The sequence below is a fragment of the Mustela putorius genome, unplaced genomic scaffold, assembly GCF_011764305.1.
Source record: "Mustela putorius furo isolate JIRA1106 unplaced genomic scaffold, ASM1176430v1.1 tig00000281_pilon_pilon_pilon, whole genome shotgun sequence".
Classification (NCBI taxonomy): domain Eukaryota; kingdom Metazoa; phylum Chordata; class Mammalia; order Carnivora; family Mustelidae; genus Mustela; species Mustela putorius.
The window spans coordinates 4,641,415-4,646,868 of record NW_025421343.1 but is presented as its reverse complement, the minus strand read 5'-3'; the positions used below and the strand labels follow the sequence as shown (position 1 = coordinate 4,646,868).

At 48.2% G+C, this 5,454-nt stretch overlaps 1 long non-coding RNA gene across 1 annotated transcript; it reads right to left on the bottom strand.

Annotated features, from left to right (window-relative positions):
• Window positions 1-304: 304 nt before the first annotated feature.
• LOC123391749 lies at window positions 305-4,979 on the bottom strand. Its single transcript, XR_006606448.1, has 4 exons — window positions 3,931-4,979; window positions 3,153-3,217; window positions 2,835-2,958; window positions 305-955 (listed from the first exon to the last, which is right to left on the bottom strand). It is a non-coding gene; the product is annotated as an uncharacterized LOC123391749 (long non-coding RNA).
• Between the last annotated feature and the right edge of the window lie 475 nt (window positions 4,980-5,454).

The window sequence follows — 5,454 nt, the reverse complement described above, 5'->3', positions numbered from 1 at the left end:
CCCCATCCTCCCCACCCTCCCCTCAGCTGCTCTGGTCCAGGTCAGGGATGGCCTCCTTAGGCCAAATGACATGATCAGCAGCCACACCTGCTTTTCTGCCTCAGCATCCAGACCGCTCAGTTTTGGAAATCCTCAAGATTTAGTCGGTAACATCTTTTTTTTTTTTTTTTAAGATTTTATTTATTTATTTGACAGACAGAGATCACAAGTAGGCAGAGAGGCAGGCAGAGAGAGAGGAGGAAGTAGGCTCCCTGCCAAGAAGAAAGCCCGATGAAGGGCTCCATCCCAGGACCCTGAGATTATGACCTGGGCCGAAGGCAGAGGCTTTAACCGACTGAGCCACCCAGGCGCCCCTGTAACATCTCTTTTCCCTTATTTATATTCACTTTTAAAGTGATCTTACCTAGTTTTGTGATTTTAATACACATATAAATTTAGGACTCCTTGATTTTTGTTTCCAACCTTAACACTCTGCTGAACTTCAGGCTCCCATACGCAATGCTTCCGCATGCCTTCCTACCTCCCCCCTCACACTCACCCCTCGCGCACCCCACGGGTCACACTGGCCCCTCTGTGGCTCCTCCGTAGCCCTTCCCCCACAGAGGCACGTGGCTCCCCTCTATTTGAAGCACTTTTTTCCCTTCCCTATGTAGAATAGCCACACTGCCCCCACACCATCATTCCGTCTCCCCTAACCCTACTGTATTTTTCTTCACAGCACTAACCACATGTGACATCCTAGATGTTAGGTGCTCGCTCTCTCGCTACAAGGATGGAAGGTAGGAGTCAGTTTATTTTGTCCACCGTTGTCTCCTCAGCATCAAAACAACAGTCCTCATGATCATTCAACCAGTATTGGATGAATGAGTGAATTAAGGCAAGGGAGAGGAGGAAACATCCATGGGGGCAAGGTTGAGCCTCTGAGGTAACTGGCTGGTTGCGGAGTTCCAGGGCTCTAGGAGAAGGGTTGAGAGGTGGAAGGAGTGAAAGGTTAGACCAGAGAAAGAACCCGCAAACCTGATGGAGCTGCTGGAGAGGGAAAGCCTCCAAGGAGAGAACACTAGCTACAGCCATGACAGATGAAATCTGGGACGTCCCATGATGGATACTTTCCCACTGACCCTAAGCAGAGAAGATGCTGGAGCTAATAGGTAGAAAATCTGGGCGGTCTGCAGTGGTCTCTGCCCAGCCGCAGTGAGCTTGTTCAGGGAAGGGCCTGGGGACCTCTCTTTTAAGCCTTTGGTGGCAGGGGTGTCATCCCTGATCTCACTCTGCCTGGTGAGGTGTTGCTAGTGAAAAAGAACACACAGCTCTCAACTGTCCCAGACTCTCTAATTAAAACATCCCTTCCTGGTCTTCCACAAAAATATCCCTCATTTGACCTCGAGACAAATCACGATTCAGCCCCGAGCCCTAAGCAAGAAAAGTTATCCCAGAGAACTGGAAGAAACAGTATTAGAAAGACAAAAGAAACAGTGTGAGCCAGAGAAAAATAAGCACTCCCCTGTTCCCATAAACACAAGAGAGCAAGAAAACCCAGAAAACTCTGTGTTAGCGACAGGTCAAACAGAGCTGGCTTGGCCCTTGGAAGCAACCCAGCGAGAGGCCCAGGGCCACGCGGATGCGAATTTCTCCGAGTGCGTTTCTCCACAGCCAGCCTGCTCACTGCTCCCACCACAGCCTTCAGGTGGGAAATTTAAAGTATTGACTTACAAGAAACTTAACTGACTTTTGATTTATTAAATTGATGATTTACTGTAAAGAACTGACTCTCAGACTGTCCAGGGTTGACCACTTGCCTTGGGAAGTCTGACTGTCTCTTTAAGATGACCATCTCTCTTCTGAGGCTACCTCTGCAGGGTGAGGACCTGCGGGATGGGGACCCAGAGGTACCGGGGTAATGGTGGAGCAAGGTGGAGATGGACAGAGCCCTGAATGCTCACACCAGACAAAGCCCTCTGCCAATCCTCCCTACAGCTCACTACCCTCATCCCTGCCTTCCTGACCATTCTCTGGAATGTTCAAGCCTTCTTAGCCATCTCTCCCTCCTTTTCTCTTTTCCTTCCCCTCCTCCTTTGAAATATTATCCATAAGGAAACAAAGAAAGCACGCACTATTTTAAAATAATCTGCTTATCTGGGGGGGGTGGGTGGGAACTACATGAAAAATACCCATCCAGTGTGTGAGGCTGGAGCAGCCTCCAGTCTTTAAGGTGAATTGCAGACCCAGAGCGGGGTTTGGGGACCAGGAGGACCAGGACCCAAACGCTGGGGCGGGCCCTTGGGCCCTTTGGGGGTGAAGGGTGTCGCCGTTCCCATACGTGACCACACGAGGGCGCTTCTGAGTCGGAGCTGCTGACAGCGCAGGGCTGGGCATTTGCCCAATGGGATGTAGGTGCCGCTTCCAGGGGCGCCAAAGCAGGGTCTGGACCAGCGTCTGCTGCTGAGTTTGAGATGGGTACTTGCTCAGGGGCCCCGGCAGGCTGGCAGGCACCAGTGCTTCTCCAACGGGTCACCTGGGCTTGGAAAGATGGGGGTCCCCTGGGTGCCCAGAACTGAAGGCCCTTTCTCAGGTGCTTGCGGGACTGTGTTGTCTGGGTAGGGGAAGGGCACCCCAATAATACCGGATATTGGCCATTTCATCCTCTCGGTGAGGGAGAGTTCAGAGCTAACTTCAAGTGCTGTACCATTTCTTGCATTCGAGCAATGGGAAGCAAATTCATACTTGCTTCATGAATAATGTACATAAACTGGATAATACACAGGCGCACACACATCTCCCCACCCCCACACCTCCACTCTCTGGACCATGGGAAAATGGACTGGGGGCAGCACCTGGGGCTTTGAGATGTGTAGAAACTGGCCGAAGAGAGGGTCACTTGATTTTACCAAAAGAAGGAGAAGCTGGTCGCGTGGGACCAAGATGAGGCATCCCAAGGTGAAGGCATTCCGGGCATGGCTGAGTAGAACAAGAAAATAGAAGCTCAGATGCCTACCAGTACACCCTCCCCAGTCCCCAGCGTCGGCAGACGGCCGCGGACCGTTCTGGCATGCCCCACTGTTTATTAAAAAGGAAAACATTTAATAAAACAGAGAGCACGCGTTTGTCCCTCAGCAGGCCTGAAGCCCTGGGCCTGCCAAGGGTATGGATACCTGTTTATTTCCGCATTCCAAGCAGCGTCCTTCATGTCTGCTCTCCCTGGAAATGGGCTTGCAGCCTGGAAAACAGAGAACATGACGCAGAAAGCAATATGTTTATCACTAAGTAGAAGAAGGGGAAAGGCCACATCATCCCCTGATGTTGCGGTAAGGAAGGCCTCATCCCCCATGTGTGGGTGGGAACATGCTTGCCCTGGAGGGCCCGGGTTTGTGAGGCTTCCAGCCACGCTGGCATCGGAGCCTAGCCCGTGGTGCCAGGATTGTCAGCTAACCAGGCCAACAGCAGATGGAGCTTACAAATAACAGCACATAAACGTTTGAGCTGGGCAGGAGCTTAAATCCCCTCATTTCACAGAGCAAGATGGCTGGCCAGGAAGGAGGAGTGAGTCATCCACCTGGTCTGCAGTGGCAAATGTCACCTGCTGGCCAGAGCAGTGCCCTTATCCACCAGGGAAGGGAGGGGTGCGTGTTAAACCTCTGACACCAATTTCAAGAACATTTGGAAATACAAACAAAAGCAACTGTTGTTGGGGCACCTGGGTGGCTCAGTGGGTTAAGCCTCTGCCTTCAGCTCAGGTCATGGTCTCAGGGTCCTGGGATCGAGTCCCATATTGGGCTCTCTGCTCAGCAGGGAGCCTGCTTCCCCCCTTCTCTCTCTCTGCCTCTCTGCCTACTTGTGATCTCTCTCTCTGTTAAATGAATAAATAAAATCTTAAAAAAAAAAAAAAAAAAAAAAGCAACTGTTGTCCAAGAAGAAGCAAATAAAGGTCACCTGGGCTTCCACTGTCAACAGCTCAGAAAATCTGTAGAATATGTCCACTCTGGCTCAGTGTTTATCTTCCCATCTCTCTCTGTCCAGTTCTGTGTCCAACACCAGAGAAGACGGACTTTTCAGACACACATAGAAGGGTTACAGCACTGTCCACGTAGTATGTCACAAAGGACGACTTAATAATTCTGAAGATTCATTATCAAACAGACCATATTCTCAGACCATCATCCCCCCCAAATCAGAAATGAGTAACAGAGTGACGGTGTCAAAAACATACTACTGGAAACTAATATTGAATTTTTAAAAGGGAATAAAAAGAAAACTTTTGCCAAATTGCTAATTACTTAGAATTCCAGTGCTTCAAAATATGCGGGTCTTAACATAGTAGATAGAGGGAAACGTAATTTCAAAGACAAGCCAAACAACTCACTGAAAAAGTTGGAACAGGAGCAGCAAAGCAAGATCAAGAAACAAGAAAGGAAGAAACATACAAGGGCAAACACTAATGAAGAGGAGAAGAAAAAAGAACAAAAGTTAACCGAACTCATAAGCTAATTCTTTAATGAAATAAAATTCTGACAAGACTGATCAAGAAAAGGGATGAGAAAGAGAAATGATACATTGAAATATACAAATATACAACGAAGGGGAGGACCAAGCACAGACACAACACAATATGTAAATAATGGAAGGACCCCTTTGAAGTAGTCCTGCTAAAATAGCAAATGTGCAAGGCGCCTGGGAGTCTCAGTCAGTTAAGATCCTGACTTTTGATTTTGGCTCAGGTCATGATCCCAGGGTCATGAAATAGAGCCCCTCACTGGGTTCTGCATTCAGCAAGGAATCTACTTGAGAATCTCTTTCTCTCTCTCCCTCTACCCTTTGCCCCACTCAAGCTGTCTCTCTAATTAAATAAAATCTTTTTAAAAAATATCAAATGTATATCTGATCAGAGTGGAGACTACACAGAGGTACCTGGATAGCTCAGTCGGTTAAGTGCCTGCCTTCGGCTCAGGTCATGATCCCCAGGGTCCTGGGGTCGAACTCCGTCCACATGGGGCTCCCTGCTCGGTGGGGAATCTGTTCCTCCCTCTCCCTTTGGTGGCCACTCTGCCTAATTGTGCTTTCTCTCTCAAATAAGTAAATAAAAATCTTAAAAGAAAAAAAAAAAACAAACAGAATAAAGCCTACCATAATTAATAATGTTTCTCTGCACCAATGGTTCTCAACTAGGACCGACTATACCTCCCTGGTAAGGTTGATAAATTTAACAAAATTTAAAAGGACCATCCATTAAATCTGAATTTCAGATAAGCAATAAATAGTATGTGGTCAAACATGTCCCACAGAATATTGGGGATAAAATACTAGGTCAGTATTTTATATTAGGCCAGTATTTTATGGGACAACCCCACTCCCAGAGGACATTTGGCAATGTCTGAAGCCATTTTGTCACAACTGGGGAAGGGGATGCTACTGGAGTCTGATGGGTATAGGCCAGGGATGCTGCAAACATCCCACAGG